This window comes from Triticum dicoccoides, chromosome 5A (assembly GCF_002162155.2).
Source record: "Triticum dicoccoides isolate Atlit2015 ecotype Zavitan chromosome 5A, WEW_v2.0, whole genome shotgun sequence".
In the NCBI taxonomy this organism is placed as follows: domain Eukaryota; kingdom Viridiplantae; phylum Streptophyta; class Magnoliopsida; order Poales; family Poaceae; genus Triticum; species Triticum dicoccoides.
This window is the reverse complement of record NC_041388.1, coordinates 546,433,248-546,454,301: the sequence shown is the minus strand read 5'-3', so window position 1 is coordinate 546,454,301 and position 21,054 is coordinate 546,433,248.

Below are 21,054 nucleotides of genomic sequence, written 5' to 3'. Positions count from 1 at the left end.
AGTACAATATGTCACGATAATGGATCATAGAGTATCAACCAAAACACAGGAGGTCTTTAGATTCCATCGTCATCTAACATAGCAAGTCAAGCACCTTGAGGCTTGGCCACCTGGTGGCCACCCAATAATACCCCACAAAGAGAGGGAGGGTGTCATATAGGAATTAGATAATCTGATGAGCCAACTCATTATGTCAGGGCATGAAGGAGCGCTCTCTCACTAGTAGAAAAGGGGGCTTTGGTCCAGGCCGGGTAAGTCCACTAGTCCCGGTTCAGTCCAGAACCGGGACCAATGGGTGCATTTATCCCGGTTCGTGCGGCTAAGGCATTAGTCCCGGTTCACCTGGGCCCTTTAGTCCCGGTTCGTGCCATGAATCGGGACTAAAGGGTGCGATGCCCATTGGTCCCGGTTGGTGGCACCAACCGGTACTAAAGGTTAGACCTTTAGTCCCGGTTGGTGCCACCAACCGGGACTAATGGGCTTTGAGGCATTAGTACCGGTTCATGGCACGAACCGGTACTAAAGGTTCCATTTTCAAACTCCCCCCCCCCTTTGGACCGCCTTTTCAGTTTTAGAAAAAACAAAAGAAAATGATGGAAATGTCAATAAAAATAAAATAAAATAAGTTTTCCATGTGATATGTGGTCTAGTTGTTGGGAAAATTTACAAATATGAATTTCGACTTTATTTACAAAATCTCTCTGGAATTTGTAAAATGGGCATAACTTTTGCATACGAACTCGGATTAAAAAGTTTTTTATATGAAAAATCATCTACTCGAAAAGTTATGCTCATTTTACAAATTCCAGAATCCTCAAATTTGTAGACAGCCTACGGCCTACGGCCTGTTTGCAAATTTGTAGAATCCTCAAATTCCAAAAGGAAAAAAAGTTATGCTCAAATTTCAGTTTTTTTAAATTTTCAGTAAATCTGGTCAAACTATGGTCAAACTACTTATTCAAGAAGTATTAGTGTTACTAAATAATTATTCAAGAATATTAGTGTTATTAAATAATTATTTCACCTTTTTTGAATTTTGGTCAAATTTGGTCAAACTATGGTCAAACTGTGGTCAAACAATGGTCAAACTACTTATTCAAGAAATATTAGTGTTACTAAAAAAATATTGTTTTTAGAACAATAGTTTTAAACTCAAACAGTGAAATATGTGACTTCATGCTCAAGCTAAATTCCTGAGGGTTAATAGGATTGACATCTTACTATTGTCAGGAAAACAACAAGTGCAGACTTGGAAACGAGGGAGAATAGAACCCGGAAGTTAAGCGTGCTCAGGCTGGAGTAGTGAGAGGATGGGTGACCATTCGGGAAGTTAGATAATTTGGAATGATGAGGGTTGATTAGAGATTAAATTGAGCAGTGATGAGGGGTGATTAGAGATTAGAGGTTAAAATAATTCAGAAATTTGAAAATAAAAAAAAATTCAAAAAAAAACTGGAGTAGTGAGAGGATGGGTGACCGTTCGGGAAGTTAGATAATTTGGAATGACGAGGGGTGATTAGAGATTAAATTGAGCAGTGATGAGGGGTGGTTAGAGATTAGAGGTTAAAATAATTCAGAAATTTGAAAATAAAAAAAAATTCAAAATAAATTTCAAAAAAAAATCAGAAAATTTCCTTTAGTACCGGTTGGTGTTACCAACCGGGACTAAAGGTGGACCGGCCACGTGGAGGGCCTTTAGTCCCGGTTATGGATTGAACCGGGACTAATGGGTCAGGGCATTAGTACCGACCCTTTAGTCCCGGTTCCAGAACCGGGACTAAAGGCCCTTACAAACCGGGACTAAAGGCCCTTTTTCTACCAGTGTCTAAGAGCCAGCTATAGACACACACACACACACACGATGGCCTACAAATCCACACTCCAGGAGTTTGGATCGATCCATCACGCACATAACATGTGCCCAACATTTTTTCTCCACACGCCACCGACTGTCCGCACCCGCTTGCCCCGCCCTCGCCATCAATGCATTGCCTCTCCCTCATGTTCAATGTCACACTACATCATCAGTCTCCATGCTAAGAGGTAAGTGGCCAATTCCAAAAAGGTATTCTACGCAACTAAGCCCTAGCGATTTTGCCATGATGATTAATAAGATGTATAGACAATGATCAATTGAGTCCTATTGACTTCATTCTCACAATAAGGTATTGATAAGCAATTGATTGGGTGCTAGTTAGAGATGTATATTGGTCCTTGTCATTACTGAGTTGGACACGTCAATCGATTATATTCTTTTATTAAGTTTATAAAGAATCTTCATAGATTTGAGATAGATTTCAATTATTATTTGTTTCTTTAATTCTGCATTGTATGCACCTAGTAGTGAAAAAAGGGGGGAACGATTATATTAGTTCGTGAGGTTACAGAGGTCTATAATATCTCAAGAAATGTTAAATGGTTTGGTAACTTTATACATTAAGAAGAAAATGTTGGATGAGATTTATATCAATGCCATAATTAGTGATTTGGTTTGTCCATATTTTAAAAGAAATTTTGAATTAATATGTTTGTATTTTTTGAATGAAATTCCCTATGAAGCACTTTAAATGTTTATTAATAATACTATGTGCATACATGTATAGATTAATATTTTCCGTAATTTTGTTAAGGGGTGTGGGTCCTAATTGCGACCCGGCCCCCAAATTCTCAGGAATGGCCCACTGTTTGGCCCATGCGAAATAGGAGGGAGACACCAACAGTTTTATTATTATTATTGAGGAATGAGGAGCCAACATACGAGGTGGAGATTTCTGCGAGAGCATCTCTAATAGCAGATACAAAATAGGGCATGTTATGCAAACAACATATATTTCTGTGGTCCCATTTTAGGGCTGCCCAAACAATCAGCCCAAGGGGGTGTTACTTTGTGTCATGCACCGTCGTGTCCAAAGGCAAAAACGGCCACAGACCCACATGCCACGCGATGTGAAACTTCTAGACGGCCCCTCCCATGAGCGTTAAACCTGCAGATGCACCCACCCACACACCGCCGCCATGGATTCAGGCTCCCCTACCTCTCTCCGCCTCCCTCTGCCTCTCACTGCGCCTCGTAAATGCAACCGCCACAGAATCCAACTGCCCCCCAGTGGCCTCTAAATCTGTCGCTGTTGCCCCTTCATATTCCACCTGCCTCCACTGCCTCCCCCGCCTCACTCTCCATAATGCAACATCCCGTAACTAACTCATTATTCACATTGCTTGCAAGGCTTATAGTGATGTGCATTGCCGAGAGGGCGCAGAGATACCTTTCGGACAATCGGAGTGACAAATCCTAATCTCGATCTATGCCAACTCAACAAACGCCATCGGCGACACTTGTAGAGCACCTTTATAATCACCCAGTTATGTTGTGACGTTTGGTAGCACACAAAGTGTTCCTCCGGTATTCGGGAGTTGCATGATCTCATAGTCATAGGAACATGTATAAGTTATGGAGAAAGCAATAGCAAGAAACTAAACGATCATCATGCTAAGCTAACAGATGGGTCACGTCAATCACATCATTCTCTAATGATGTGATCCCGTTAATCAAATGACAACTCATGTCTATTGTTAGAACCATCATTGATTCAACGATCTAGTCAAGTAGAGGCATACTAGTGACATTTTGTTTGTCTATGTATTCACACATGTACTAAGTTTTCGGTTAATACAATTCTAGCATGAATAATAAACATTTATCATGATATAAGGAAATATAAATAACAACTTGATTATTGCCTCTAGTGCATATTTCCTTCAGTCTCCCACTTGTACTAGAGTCAACGATCTTGATTACATTGTAATGATTCTAATGATAACCCACAAGTATAGGGGATCGCAACAATTTTCGAGGGTAGAGTATTCAACCCAAATTTATTGATTCAACACAAGGGGAGCCAAAGAATATTCTCGAGTATTAGCAGCTGAGTTGTCAATTCAACCACACCTGGAAACTTAGTATCTGCAACAAATTATTTAGTAGCAAAGTAATATGATAATAGTGGTAACGATAGCAAAAGGTAACGGTAGCAAAAGTAATATTTTTGGGTTTTGTAGTGATGGTAACAGTAGCAACGGAAAAAGTACATAAGCGAAGAACAATATAGGAAAAGCTCGTAGGTAATGGATCGGTGATAGAGAATTATGCCGGATGCGATCGATGATGTAACATTCATATCCTAGGGTGACACAGAACTAGATCCAGTTCATCAATGTAATGTAGGCATGTATTCCGAATATAGTCATACGTGCTTATGGAAAAGAACTTGCATGACATCTTTTGTCCTACCCTCCCATGGCAGCGTGGTCCTATTGGAAACTAAGAGATATTAAGGCCTCCATTTAATAGAGTATCGGACCAAAGCATTAACACATAATGAATAAATGAACTCTTCAAACTACGGTCATCACCAGTAAGTATCCCAATTAGTGTCACTACGGGGTTAACGGATCATAACACATAATAGGTGACTATAGACTTGCAAGATAGGACCAAGAACTCTCATATATTGATGAAAACATAATAGGTTCAGATCTCAAATCATGGCACTCGGGCCCCAGTGACAAGCATTAAGCATAGCAAAGTCATAGCAACATCAATCTCAGAACATAGTGGATACTAGGGATCAAACCCTAACAAAACTAACTCGATTACATGATAAATCTCATCCAACGCATCACCGTCCAGCAAGCCTGCGATGGAATTGCTCATGCACGGCAGTGAGCATCATGAAATCGGTGATGGAGGATGGTTGACGATGACGATGGAAACGGATTCCCCTCTCCGGAGCCCCGAACGGACTCCAGATCAGCCCTCTCGAGAGACTTTAGGGCTTGGCGGCGGCTCCGTATCGTAAAACGCGATGAATCCTTCTCTCTGATTTTTCTTCTCCTGGAAAGTGAATATATGGAGTCAAGGTTGAGAACGCTGGAGGGTCAGGGGGCCCACGAGGCAGGGGGCGCGCCCCCACCCTCATGGACAGGGTGTGGGCCCCCTGACGTGGATCTTTCTTCCAGTATTTTTTATATATTCCAAAAATAATCTCCGTTGATTTTCAGGTCATTCCGAGAACTTTTATTTCTGCACAAAAATAACACCATGGCAATTCTGCTGAAAACAGCGTCAGTCCGGGTTAGTTCCATTCAAATCATGCAAGTTAGAGTGGAAAACAAAGGCAAAAGTGCTTGGAAAAGTAGATACGATGGAGACATATCAAATCCCCCAAGCTTAAACCTTTGCTTGTCCTCAAGCAATTCAGTTGATAAACTGAAAGTGATAAAGAAAAACATTTACAAACTCTGTTTGCTCTTGTTATTGTAAATATGTAAAGCCAGGATTCAAGTTTTCAGCAAAGATTATGAACTAACCATATTCACAATAACATTTAGGTCTCATGTTTACTCATATCAATAGCATAATCAACTAGCGAGCAATAATAATAAATCTCGGATGACAACACCTTCTCGAAACAATCATGATATGATATAACAAGATGGTATCTCGCTAGCCCTTTCCGAGACCGCAAAACATAAATGCAGAGCACCTTTAAAGATCAAGGACTGACTAGACATTGTAATTCATGGTAAAAGAGATCCAATAAAGTCATACTCAATGTAAACTAACAGTAATGAATGCAAATGACAGCGGTGCTCTCCAACTGGTGCTATTTAATAAGAGGATGATGACTCAACATAAAAGTAAATGGATGGGTCCTTCGCAGAGGGATGCAGGGATTTGTAGAGGTGCCAGAGCTCGGTTTTGAAGTAGATATGAATAATATTTTGAGCGGTATACTTTCATTGTCAACAAAACAACCGAGAGATCTCGATATCTTCCATGCTACACACATTATATGTGGTTCCCAAACAGAATGGTAAAGTTTATACTCCCCCTCCACCAACAAGCATCAATCCATGGCTTGCTCGAAACACCAAGTGCCTCCAACTAACAACAATCCTGGGGAGTTTTGTTTGCAGTTATTTTGATTTGATTTGCATAAAGCATGGGACTGGGCATCCCGGTGACCAGCCATGTTCTCGAGAGTGAGGAGCGGAGTCCACTCCTCTTGAGAATAACCCGCCTAGCATGGAAGATACAGGCAACCCTAGTTGATACATGAGCTATTCGAGCATACAAAATAGAATATTTATTTGAAGGTTTAGAGTTTGGCACGTACAAATTTACTTGGAACGGCAGGTAGATACCGTATATAGGTAGGTATGGTGGACTCATATTGAACAACTTTGGGGTTTATGGAAGTGGATGCACAAGCAGTATTCCCGCTTAGTACAAGTGAAGGCTAGAAAAAGACTGGGAAGTAACCATCTAGAGAGCGACAACAGTCATGAACATGCATTAAAATTAATCAACATCGAATGCAAGCATGAGTAGGATAGAAAGAACCATGAACATAAATATCATAGAGGCTATGTTGATTTTGTTTCAACTACATGCGTGAACATGTGCTAAGTCAAGCCACTCGAATCATTCAAAAGAGGATACCACCCTATCATACCACATCACAACCATTTTAATAGCATGTTGGCACGCAAGGTAAACGATTATAAGCTCCTAGCTAATTAAGTTAAGCATGGCATAAGCAACTACAATCTCTAATTGTCATTGCAAACATGTTCATTCATAATAGGCTGAATCAGGAACAATGAACTAATCATATTTACAAAAACAAGAGAGGTCGAGTTGATACCAACTTTTCTCATCTCAATAAGTTCATCATATAATCATCATTATTGCCTTTCACATGCATGACTGAATAGTGTGGAAAATAATAATAGTTCACGTGCATTGGACTAAGATGGAATCTGCAAGCATTCAATTCAAGATAGAAGACAAGGTAATATGGGCTCTTTGTTAGATCAACAATAATGCATATGAGAGCCACTCAACATTTTAATCATGGTCTTCTCCTCTCAACCCCCAAAGGACAAGAAAGAAATAAAACTATTTACACAGGAAAGCTCCCAACTAGCAAAAGAAGAACGAGAAATCTTTCTGGGTTTTCTTTTTAATTACTACTACTAAAGCATGGAAAGTAAACTAACTAAAAGCTATAACTAATTTTTTGGTTTTTCTTAAGGTTTATCAAACACACAAGAAGAAAGCATAGAAAGGGAAATACTAGCATGGATATTACAATGAAAAAGTATGAGCACCGACAACTAGCATGAGTGTCTGAACAGGAATGTAATGTTAGTGAGAGATACGTACTCCCCCAAGCTTAGGCTTTTGGCCTAAGTTGGTCTATGGCCACGGCTGGCCTGGCGGATGTCCAAAGTTGTAGTTGGGGTCGTACTGAGATGCAGCGGCAATTGCCTGATGAGCTGCATCTTGGAGGCGAGTTGTCTCCGCCCTCCTCTCGTACTCGGTCGCTTCGTCCCTGGTTATAAAATGTCGCCCCTTTGCCTGAAAGTCAAAGAAAGTAGGAGTAGGGAGGGCGACATGATAGGTGCATCGTCTGTCAAAGATTAGTCGGTACTGGAGGAACTGATCGTTCCTCTCAACAAACTGATGATGAACCATAGCCTCGTAATCTAAATAAGAAGGAGGCAACTCGATATCATCTCCACGTATGGGTATCTCAAGAAAGTTAGCTATACGAGTTGCATAAATTCCACCAAAGAAATCTCCATGAATATGATTATTTTGCAACCTACGTGCAACAATGGCTCCCAAATCTCCATGAACACTGCGATCAGGGACACACATGTGATGCATCTACCTATGAAGAGAGCAAAATAATATATAGCAGGAAAATGAATCCTCCCTATGGTAGCTTGTGTTATATCTCTAGACTCTCCCACAATTATACTAGCAAGAAAATCTCTAAATTCAGATTTGCGAGGCACACTAGTGGTACCCCATTGTGGAAGTTTACAAGCAGTGTTAAAATCTTCTAGGTCCATAGTATAAGAACTTTCATAAAGATCAAACAGGACAGTATGAGAATGGCGCGATGATGAAAATTTAACCCTTCTCACAAATGAAGCAGTTAAATAGAGGTATTGACGGCACTTATCTGCCTCGAAGCTCTCCAGAGCAGCATTACGCTCATATGCGTCAAATTCCTCCTTGATTCCTGCTTGAACCATGAAGTCCTCTGACGGCCGTTCACAAGGCCGCACTTGAGTGTCCCTCGGTGGTTCATCGTCCGGCTCACGCATTGAGGGCCTGGGTCCTTGCTTCCTTCAAGAACCACCTTGGTACATTTTCCTAAACATATTTCCTCCTCTGAAAAATTTCTAAAATTTTTAGTAACTTCAAAATAAAAGTGAACCAAACTCAAGAAAATTGATAGCACCTACTCCCACAAGTGCCTAGAGACTATATCATGCATTCAAACTACTTTTGACCATATAAATTTGACATGCAAGTTCAAGAATAGGGTCACCTAAGCAGCAAAAAATTTCAATGAATAAAACACTAGAACAAAAACGAATTGGACCAATGGAGGAGTCACATACCAAAGAAAAATCCCCCAAAGCAGTTTTGTGAATGGAGCTTTGAGCAAGGAGATAGAAAATGGCAGTAAGATGAGGTAGAACTCGTGCTTGAGCTGGTTAGCGATTTTTTTGGGAGGAAGAAGGAGTGTGTGGTGGCTGGAATAAGTGGAGGGGAGCCACGATGGGCCCAAGAGGCGCGCCCTGGACCCTCGTGGCTAGGTGCTTGCTCCCCTAAATTGTTCTCCGTCTGCCATGCTATACTATTGGGACGTGGTCACTGGGGAGGTGACCATGGGTATATGACTTATACATATATACATACTATACATGTGATGACTAAAGTCGGGTCGGCTTGTTGAGTACCCGCGAGTGATTCCGATGTTGGGGCTGAAGGGGCAGGTGGCTCCATCCCGGTAGAGGTGGGCCTAAGTTCCCGAAGGCCTTTGATTGTTACACTGTGGCTGAGTGACAGGGCAGGTTGAGACCACCTAGGAGAAAGGTGGGCCTGGCCTTGGTCGGCATCCGCGGTTACTTCAAGATAACACACTTAACGAGATCTTGGTATTTGATCTGAATCTGGCCACTGGCCTATACGCACTAACCAAGTATGCGGGAACAGTTATGGGCACTCGACATCATGGTATCAGCCGAAGCCTTCGTGACATCAACGACTGAGCGGCGCGCGTCGGGTTGGACCGTGTAACGTAACTTCCTTTGTAATGGAGGTTGCTAGGTCTGCTCACCGGCCGCGTTCATAACGTGCAGGTGTGCAAAGGGCGATGGGCCCAGACCCCTGCACCATATGATTTAGACCGGCGTGCTGACCTCTCTGTTGTGCATAGGTAGGGCTGCGACGTGTTGATCTTCTAAGGCCGGGCATGACCTAGAAAAGTGTGTCCGGACAAAGGGGATCGAGCGTATTGGGAAATGTGGTGCACCCCTGCAGGGAAGTTAATCTATTAGAATAGCTGTGATCTTCGGTAACATGACGACTTGGAGTTGTACCTTGACCTTATGACAACTAGAACCGGATACTTAATAAAATTCACCCTTCCAAGTGCTACATACAACCCGATGGTCGCTCTCTGACAGGGCGACGAGGAGAGGATCGCCGGGTAGGATTATTCTATGCGATGATACTTGGTGAACTTACCATCTATTCTCTTCTTGTGCTGCAAGATTTAGGTTACCAGAAGCATAGTCTTCAAAAGGACTAGCTATCCCCCTCTTATTCTGGCATTCTGCAGTTCAGTCCACATATGTTACCCCCCTTTTCCAATTGATACCAATGCATACATAGGTAGTGTAGTTCCTTGCTTGCGAGTACTTTGGATGAGTACTCATGGTTTCTTTGCTCCCCCGTTTCCCCCTTTCCTATACCCGATTGCTGTAACCAGACGATGGAGTCCATGAGCCAGATGTCATCGTTGACGACGACTCCTACTACACTGAAGGTGCCTACTACTACGTGCAGCCTGCTGATGACGACCAGGAGTAGTTTAGGAGGATCCCAGGCAGGAGGCCTGCGCCTCTTTCGATCTGTATCCCAGTCTGTGCTAGCCTTCTTAAGGCAAACTTGTTTAACTTATGTCTGCACTCAGATATTGTTGCTTCCGCTGACTCTTCTATAATCGAGCTCTTGTATTCGAGCCCTCAAGGCCCCTGGCTTGTAATATGATGCTTGTATGACTTATTTTTATTTGTAGAGTTGTGTTGTGATATCTTCCCGTGAGTCCCTCATCTTGATCGTACACGTTTGTGGGTATGACTAGTGTACTATTGAATCGGGGGCGTCACACTAGCCATAGACATGTGTTGTCATTTGATGAACGGGATCACATCATTAGAGAATGATGTGATGGACAAGACCTGTCCATTAGCTTACCATAATGATCGTTTAGTTTTTCTGCTATTGCTTTCTACATGACTTATACATGTTCCTCAGACTATGAGATTATGGAACTCCCGAATACCGGAGGAACACCTTGTGTGCTATCAAATGTCACAACGTAACTGGGTGATTATAAAGATGCTCTACAGGTGTCTTCGATGGTGTTTGTTGAGTTGGCATAGATCGAGACTAGGATTTGTCACTCTGTGTTTCGGAGAGGTATCTCTGGGCCCTCTCGGTAATGCACATCACTATAAGCCTTGCCAGCAATGCGACTAATGAGTTAGTTACGGGATGAGGCATTACGGAACGTGTAAAGAGACATGCCGGTGACGAGATTGAACTAGGTATGATGATACCGATGATCGAATCTCAGGTAAGTAACATACCGATGACAAAGGGAACAATGTATGTTGTTATGCGGCTTCACCGATAAAAGATCTTCGTAGTATATGTAGGAGCCAATATGAGCATCCAGGTTCCGCTATTGGTTTTTGACCGGAGATGTGTCTCGGTCATGTCTACATAGTTCTCGAACCCGTAAGGTCTGCACGCGTAACGTCGATGACGATTTGTATTATGAGTTTTGTGTTTTGATGAATGGAAGTTTGTTTGGAGTCCCAGATGAGATCATGGACATGACGAGGAGTCTCGAAACGGTCGATACATAAAGATTCACATGTTGAAAGGTTACATTCGGACACCGAAATGGTTCGGGGCATTTCGGATAAGTTTCAAAGTACCAGGGGTTACCGGAACACCCCCCAGGAAGTTAATGGGCCATCATGGGACTTAGAGGAGAAGAGAGAGGGACGGCTAGAGGTGGCGCCCCCCTTGCCCAGTCCAAATTGGACAAGGGGAGGGGGCGGTGCCCCCCTCCTTCCTTCTCTTCTTTTCCTCCTTCCCTTCTTCTCCTACATGGACTAGGAAAGGAGGGGCGAGGCGAATCCTACTTGGACCGGGAGTCCAAGTAGGACTCCCCCCATGGCGCGTCCCCCTCTAGGGCCGGCCACCTCTCCTCCCCCCTTTATATACGTGGGAGGGGGGACCCCAAAGGCACACCAAAGTTTCTCTTAGCCGTGTGTGGTGCCCCCCCTCCACAGTTACACACCTCGGTCATATCGTCGTAGTGCTTAGGCGAAGCCCTGCGTCGGTAAACTTCATCATCACCGTGACCATGCTGTTTTGCTGACGGAACTCTCCCTTGGCCTCAACTGGATCAAGAGTTCGAAGGAATTCATGGAGCTGAACGTGTGCTGATCGCGGAGGTGCCGTATGTCTGGTACTTGGATCGGTTGGATCGCGAAGAAGTTCGACTACATCAACCGCATTACTAAACGCTTCCGCTTTCGGTACGCGGACACACTCTCCCCACACGTTGCTATGCATCTCCTAGATAGATCTTACATGATCGTAGGAATTTTTTTGAAATACTGCGTTCCCGTACACCACAAATGTTGAGAGGAAATTAAGAAAAGAAAATGCACTCATAGATTAATTTTATGAAATTACCATGCAACCCTTTACGTACCAAGGCCATAGGAAAATCCCCATTCAATTTTATCAAAAGATTTGTTCAAGTCTACTTTCAACAAAAAAACTTTATGCTTCCGGGATGTTTGTTGGAAGGAGTGATTTCCTGGAAAAGAATAATATTATTAGAAATTCTACGACCTCTTGGATAGAAGCTTAATGATTTTCATGATTTATTCGGATAATTGCTCTTGGACCGTGTTAGCAAAGCACCGGGTGATGATTCTACAAGTTGCATTGCAAGTTGATTAACTGAAAGTTATGGGGAACAGTAGAATTGACCTTTTTTGTGATTATCATGATGAAAATTTCATTGATCTGAGAAGGTAGCTAACCTACCTGATAGAACTATTGAACGGTACGGTTTACATCATCCGAACGCCAAGCCACTACATTTAAACCATCAAAATATTTGTTCAACTCCCAACGCTGGGAGATTTCATCTTTGTTTGCATTACAAAAGTAAGGTTTGCATTACAAAAGTAAGGTGACGCACAACCGACAATATTTATTGAATTAGGCATGGCGCCACAATGAATAGGGTTTCATGTAGAAGTATTGAATCAAGCAAGATGCAATATCATAAGCATTTTGTATTTTTAGCATTGCGTTATGAAATGAAAATAGTATTTCTATCCCCATGCGAACCCCGATGGCTTTCTATTCTTGCATATAAATTTTGTAAGTCGGTCTAGTTTTTTCATACAGTTCAATAAGCTATGATTCATGACTACTCCCTGCATCCGCACCCGGGTAAGTAGGTCCCAATTCCAAATTTTTGTATTTGACTATGTAGAGCCTAATTTCTCAGCACTCTCAGTCACTATCTTGTAAAGCACTTCCCATGAGAAAACGCTTCGTAAGAGCTGCCAATTTAATTTTTTTGCATGGGAGCAATTTGAGATTGTCCAAAATGATTTCCCAAAACCACCCAAATTTTGCACCGATGCCTTGGTACCAGATAATATCAAATAGTCCTCACATTCCTGTATCATGGGAGTATTATTTCACTAATGGAAGGAAGAAGACCAAATTGCCTCAATTCATCTTGGATTAAATCAGGTAGTTGTGGTAAAGGCTTTTTGGATTGGCCATATTTTGAAGCAGACTGCAAAATTAAAGCTCTAATATGGAGTGTTTTGCATGGGAGCAATTTGAGATTGTCCAAAACGATTTCCCAACGCCCCCTAAATTTTGCACTCATGCCTTGGTACCAGATAATAAAAATGCATTTTACACCAAGTGTAAGAAGGGCCATTATATGCCATGTCTCTTAAGCCAAATAATTTCACACCGTGATTAAATTATTCATTTGATGCTTACTAGCTTGACAAAGGCTGCATGTATGGAAGGAATTTCGCTGACCTATGAGTGGAGCACGAAGCCATTCATTGTCGAAATAGATTCTCAAGTGGCAGCCAACATGATCAAGCAGCTGGAGATTGATCAATCTCCGACGTCGTCAAACCATCACTGGCGAAATCAACAGTCTACTCTCACGGGGTAGACATTTTTTTTGGTCATGTGCGCCACGGCTGTAATAATGTTGCATATCATTTAGCTCAGATAGGGCATCATCACATGCGTAGGCAGTTTGGACCAAATGAGATTGGTTTGCTACATCAACATGATTGTAATCCTAAAGGTTAAGCAATAAATATCTAATTTTCCCGCAAGAAAACAATATCATTTAATTCACCCATGGGAAAAACCGTCTTCCAAGGAAAGGAAGACACAAAAGCTTCAATTTGACTCCATATTTTCCTATTTCTAAGGTGATAAAGAATAATTGAGGATCAGCATAAAACACAAACTAAGGAAATGTAGAAGTTTTTATTTGCGAAACAAGGAAATGTAGAAATTACAGCTAGTAACATTAGGATTGCATTTTGAGTAGAGTAATTACACCCAAAAACCACCATCTCGGTGTTCCACGGGTGCAAGAAATTAAAACTGTCATCTATATGAAAATGATTTAATAAATCCTCGTCAGTTCTTCTGAACCACCATGAACATATTCAGTTCTCTAGTTTATGGGTATGGCAACCGGCACCATACCGTTTTCTCTCTTTTCAGTTCTCTGGTTTATACTCTACTTGTATGGCTTTGATGATGATCTGAAGCTTGAGAGGCAGGCCCCGGGCAGGCGTCCCTGTGTCGCTGCATGCATGGTCGGCACCGAACGTAACCGATCTGATCTATTCTTACACCCGAAGAATTATGGTAAATTATCCACGGTATATACGAGTGACAGCTTTGTCATTTGTTCCACCGCTGGGATGTGTGAATGAAGCTTCCAGAAGATTCCTTCTTCCCCTACCATTTTTTTATTTTTCTTATCCAGCGTAGCTCCTCATCTTGGCCGTAGTGACGCATGCAAGGTTCATCGCCCCCACACAACACGCCCGAAATTGACTACCAGATCGGGCCTGAAGTTGCTCTCACGTCAATCCCAGGAGACCATCAGCAAAGGATGACCGAACGAGATCCAGCCCTCCAAGCCAGGAAGCAACACATTACTACGATATAAAAGCAGTTCAATCAACTATAATTTCTTCTTATGGCAGAGATTCAGCGTTTACAACCAAGCCAGATATCGATTGGCGACCCATCCCCGGCGAGAGGGCAGACACACCCAGGCGAGAGAACTGAGAGCAATCTCTTCCCCTCTAGCAACTACGCGAATTACAAGAGAAGGGCCCTCCATCTAGCCTCTCGTATGTCGCCCCATCACTCATCTAATTCTTCTTCTGCTTCTGCTTCTGGCCGCCGCTGCTCGCCGGGACAACCTTCTCCGTCGCGGCGTAGAGCTCCTTGATCATGCGGTAGCGCTTTACCATCCGCTGAATGCCGTCAACCTGGTGCTCCTCGTCCTCCTTCCAATCAGTGGAGGCCTCAAGCGCCGCCGGTGCCGGCGCCGGCTCCGGCTCCGACTCGGGCTCACTATTCTCTAGGGTTTTAGTCTTACTAGCGTATTGCAACATTGCGTCTCTTTGTTTGGTGGTCTGGGACTCTGTCCTGGGAGGGTACTTATAGTCGCTGCGGGTTGGTGGCTCCTGCTTTTTATGGCAGGAATTCATTCGCTTCAATAGTTATCCAGGATTCCAGGGTGGTGCCGAATCCAATATTTGGCTGAAACTCGCAGGGGCTCCGCGCTCCTCTCCAAATTTTGTCTGAAACTGGCAGGAATTCATTTACATATAATAATTGCTTTTTGTGGTGACAACTCAAAATAGGAAAGTATTGTCCCTTTGACTTTCTGGGCACAGTTGTCAGTAGAAGTATGGAAGAAGGTGGCACGATCGAGGAGTCCTGGGCGTAGCCGGAGGGCTCTCCTCTGTGTTAAACGATGAAGCGGCGAGTGTACGACTGAACCCATTTTCATCTTTTTCGTGATCCAATATCCACCGTACGTGGAAGTAGAATCACAGTTTCCGGTGAAAAAAAAGTAGAATCACACGAAATTACAACTTTTCACATAAATCAAGCCCACACACTACACACTTGCATGCCTATCATGCATCAATAGTACTTGTATTATATTGCAGCAACAATATATTGGCGGTGGAACCATGCACGGACTATCTAGAAAAATTGAAGGCAGTATGTAAAGAAACTGCCGCATCAGCTTAGACCGTGGAACATTGTGGAGGAAAGGTGTGCAAATTAAAGGTAGAGGGGACATGCAAAAGCACAAGAGAAAACAGCAAACTTCCAAGTCACTAAACAAAATCGCTAGTTGCTTCCAGCCGCCTTGAAGTACACTTATTTGCTTGCTGGTTGTATTCGCCAGAAATCAGCTCCGGTTAATTATTTTTGTTTTCCTCTTTTTTTCGAGACTTCTTTCGTGTCTCACCAGCTTATTGCTCAAACAAAGTATAGCTTTAGGGCCATCTTCTCGTCCAAAAATAATAATCAACTTATCCGCTCATCCTGATCATCATCCGGACAGGGTGCCTCATGATCTAGCAACTTGTGCTAAAAATCGTTGGTACAGGCTGCTTCTTACACCATACACATGTGCCCACACTAGTAAAAAAGGGTCAAATGTGAAGCCGGCACTAATGTGTGCATTAGTGCCGGTTCCAACGGCTAGCCGGCCGCTCTCATTAGTACCGGTTCATGGCGAACCTTTAGCACCAGTTCGTGCCACGAACCGGTGCTAAAGTGAGTGGTGGCAGGATGTTGTCAGTCCAGGGCCCCTTCAGCACCTTCAATACCGGGTCGTATCACGAACCGGTACTAAAGGTTGTCCTACATACACCCTTCGTCCACCCGAGCTCGCTCTGTTCTTCTCCTTTCCCCTCTCCTCTCTGTTCTTCCCCTCTTCCTCTCGGGCTCATCACACATTTTGCCCAAAATTTGTCAAGATTTGAAGGCCCCCATCCATTCAAATGATCACAAAGGTTAGCAACTTTGTCCTTTCATCTCTCATTGCTAGATTAGCTCTTGCAATGCTTTATATAGTGATTGATTTGTGAGTTTAGTAATTTGGGAGGAGTTATATATATGTGCTAGTATTTGATTTATATGCAATTTGAGGTTAAAAATAAAACTTAGTTTGCATATGTAGGTGTGGTTTACTTAGTGCCTTCTAAATCTCCGTCGTAACCACCGTCGATCGCCCGCACCGTCCCCTTGCCGGCACCACCTTGTGGTGAGCCTCTTGTTCATGAATGTTTTATATAAAAAATTGATGTTTGTGTGATTTGGATATATAGTTACACGTATAGTTATCCTACCCGTACGTTGTTTGTTATACATAGTGCCATGGTTTTGATATCCGTCCCCGTCGGCCCTCGTCCAGGTTATGATTCGGATGTGGTATATTCTCTTTTAAAACTATTTGTTGCATTTCGTGTTTTTGAAAAATTATGCCCATCAAGCTGACATAGATATTTGTATGTAGGAGGTATGTGAACCAGAAATTCCAACCGACCCTATTGTCGAGAGGTTAAATTTAGTTGAAAGAGAAAATGAGGATTTGAAAGAAAAATTGAAAAGAATTGAGGGGGAGAAGATGGAATTGGAGTTACATGTTGCCGATGTCGTCGATGATCACAAGATTAAGATGGAGAAAATGCGCTTGAAGATTAGAAAGATTATAAAATATGCCGTTCATAGTGAGGCTTGGTATCATTATGATGTTGGATCAATTGTTACCTTAGTTGCGATTTTGATCGCATTTGTTGTTGCATTTAAATTCTTTAGCTAGAGAGTTATTTGCTTGTTGCATTTAAGTGTTGTATGAACTTTATGTATGAACTTGTATTAATTTGATCTTTTTGGTGTTGTGTAATGAAGATGAGCCGACAATGGATGTACGATGACCGATGCTCTCCCGAGTTCATTAATGGCGTGCAAAATTTTCTGCTTGCGGCTGAGGCAAACAAGCGGGCGGATGGTTTTATACCTTGTCCATGTGTTGGCTGTAAGAATGATAACAATTACTCTAAGTCAAGAACCATTCACGTCCACCTATTTGAGTCCGGTTTCATGCCCCGCTATAATGTTTGGACCAAGCATGGAGAAAGAGGGGTTATGATGGAAGACAATGAAGAAGAAGAGGACGACGACAGTTATCCTGGCCCTGATGGGTTCCCTGAATATGATGATACAACAATGGGGGAAGAAGCTGAGCCGGCAATGCGGGAAGAAGCTGAAGAAGAGGCATCAGATGAGCCCGCTGATGATCTAGGTCGGGCCATTGCCGATGCAAAGAGAAACTGCACAAGTGATTTGGAGAAGAAGAAGTTGCAGCGCATGTTAGAGGATCACAAGAAATTGTTGTACCCGAATTGCGAAGCTGACAAGAAAAAGTTGGGCACCACACTAGAATTGCTGCAATGGAAGGCAGAGAATTGTGTATCTGACAAGGGATTTGGAAAGTTGATGGTAATGATAAAGAATATGCTTCCAAAGGACAATGAATTGCCCGAGAGTACATACGAAGCAAAGAAGGTCGGCTGCCTTCTAGGGTTAGAGGTGCAGAAGATACATGCATGCCCTAATGACTGCATCCTCTACCGCGGTGAGTACGAGGATTTGGACGCTTGCCCTGGTGATGTCGAGGGCGAGCGCCCCTGGAAGAAGATTCCTGCCAAGGTGATGTGGTATGCTCCTATAATACCACAGTTGAAACGTTTGTTCCAAAACAAAGAGCATGCCAAGGCGATGCGATGGCACAGAGAAGACCGTAAGAAATATGGAAAGTTGAGAGTACCCGCTGATGGGTCACAGTGGAGAAAAATTGAGAGAAAGTACGGAAAGGGGTTTGCAGCTGACGCAAGGAACATATGGTTTGGTCTAAGCGCAGATGGCATTAATCCTTTTGGGGAGCAGACAAGCAACCATAGCACCTGTCCTGTGACTCTATGTTTGTATAACCTTCCTCCTTGGTTGTGCATGAAGCGGAAGTTCATTATGATGCCAGTGCTCATCCAAGGCCCTAAGCAACCCGGTAATGACATTGTTGTGTACCTAAGGCCATTAGTTCAAGAACTCTTACAGCCGTGGAATGGAACAGGTGGATGTGCGTGGGATGAGCACATGGGGGAAGAATTTGACCTAAAGGCCTTGCTGTTCGTGACCATCAATGATTGGCCTGCTCTCAGTAACCTTACAGGACAGACAAACAAGGGATACCGCGCATGCACACACTGTTTGGATGATACCGACAATATATATTTGGACAGTTGTAGGAAGAATGTGTACCTCGGACATCGTCGATTTCTTCCGGGCAGGCATCCCGTAAGAAAGAAAGGCAAGCATTTCAAAGGTGAGGCGTATCACCGGACAAAGCCTCGCCGCCGTATTGGTGCTGATGTACATGATATGGTCAAGGATTTGAAGGTGGTCTTTGGAAAGGGTCCTAGCGGACAACCTGTTCCGAATGACGCCGACGGACGCACACCCATGTGGAAGAAGGAATCTATATTCTGGGACCTGCCCTATTGGAAAGACCTAGAGGTCCGCTCTGCAATCGACATGATGCACGTGACGAAGAATCTTTGCGTGACCCTGCTTGGCTTCTTGGGCATGTATGGGAAGACAAAAGATACACCTGAGGCACAGGAGGACCAGCAACGTATGCATGAAAAAGACGGCATACATCAGGGTCATGCCAGCTACACTCTTACCAAAGAAGAGCAGGAATTCTTCTTTGAATGCCTGCTCAGTATTAAGGTACCGTCTGGCTTCTCGTCAAATATAAAGGGAATAATAAACATGGCAGAGAAAAAGTTCCAGAACCTAAAGTCTCATGACTGCCACGTGATTATGACACAACTGCTTCCGGTTGCATTGAGGGGGCTTCTACCGGATAACGTTCGATTAGCCATTGTGAAGCTATGTGCATTCCTCAATGCAATCTCTCAGAAGGTCATCGAACCAGAAATTATACCAAGGTTAGAGAATGATTTGGTGCAATATCTTGTCAGTTTCGAGTTGGTGTTCCCACCATCCTTCTTCAACATCATGAACCACGTCCTAGTTCACCTATGCGAAGAGATTAACGTTTTGGGTCCTGTATTTCTACACAATATGTTCCCCTTTGAGAGGGTCATGGGAGTCTTAAAGAAATATGTGCATAACCGTGCTAAGACAGAAGGAAGCATCTCCAAGGGCCATGAAAAATGAGGAGGTCATTGAGTTTTGTATTGACTTTATTCCTGAGCTTAAGCCAATTGGTGTTCCTGAATTGTGGCATAAGGGCAGACTGGATGGAAAAGGCACGCTAGGAGGGAATAAAAAAAATATATGGATGGACATTCTCTCACTGAAGCACACTACACAGTTCTACAGAATTCCGCCTTGGTGGCTCCGTATATGGACGAACACAAGAATTTTCTACGCTCCAAGCACCCGGAGCGGTCTGATGACTGGATTACACGTGAACAAATGAGGAGTTTCGCCGGCTGGTTGCAGACACGTACCATACATGATGCCTCTATTAAACATGACATGTACTCGCTGTCATAGTTACCATCTTCGAATATAATGACTTTCAAAGGGTACGAGATAAATGGTAATACATTTTACACGATCGCCCAAGATAAGAAGAGCACCAACCAAAACAGTGGTGTCCGCTTTGATGCAACAACCAAGACGGGAAAGGAAACATATTGTGGTTACATAGAGGAGATATGGGAACTTGACTATGGACGTGGTTTGAAGGTCCCTTTGTTTCGGTGCAAATGGGTCAATATGACATGAGGCGTGGTAACGGAAGACCCGCAATATGGAATGACAACAATGGATCTCAACAATCTTGCGTATGCAGATGAACCATTCGTCCTAGCTAATGATGTGGCACAGGTTTTCTATGTGAAGGATATGTCTACCAAGCCGACAAAAAGAAAAGATAAGGAACCGAATGCATCATACGATGAGCCAAAGCGCCACATAGTTCTTTTTGGGAAGAGAAACATCATGGGAGTGGATGACAAGACAGACATGTCAGAAGATTATGAAAAGGTTGATCAAATTGCTCCATTAACAGTGAATATTGACCCGAGCATCCTGTTAAGTGATGAAGATTTTCCATGGCTACGCGCAAAGGGACACACGCAAAGAAAAAGTTTCACACCCAGAGATCTAGGATGTGATCGGCTTCACTATCATCACTTTCTTCTGTGTTTCACACCCAGGAGGGAACCTCTGTAATAGTTAGGGTAGTTATGTGTTTTGGCATTTGAAACACGAAGAAATTTTATGTGCAAACAAATTCTTTCATGTATTTACTGATTTTTTCAGCTAAATGACCCTGAAATTGAAAACCATTTCAAATGAACTCAGAACATGTTGAAAGTTGGCATGGTATCATAATTTCACCCACATAGCATGTGCAAAAAAGTAGAGAGGTTTACCGCAAAAACTGGATGCACTTCGTGTACAAAATGAACAATCTCTTTCGAAGTATCACAGTTTCGGACGAAAGCTCATCCGTTACAAAGGCATTTCAATTTTTAAATAACCTAAGATTACCAAATTGAATATAATGATAAAACACACTAATATTAAACATAAAAAAAAGAATCACTGAAAAATCTATTTTCGAAGTTAAGTTATTGACAAACTAGTGATTCACACAAATTTCAAATAATTCAAAATGTAAACTATTCAAATTTGTAAACTACCGGCATTAATAGAAAGTTTGTAATTTTTTG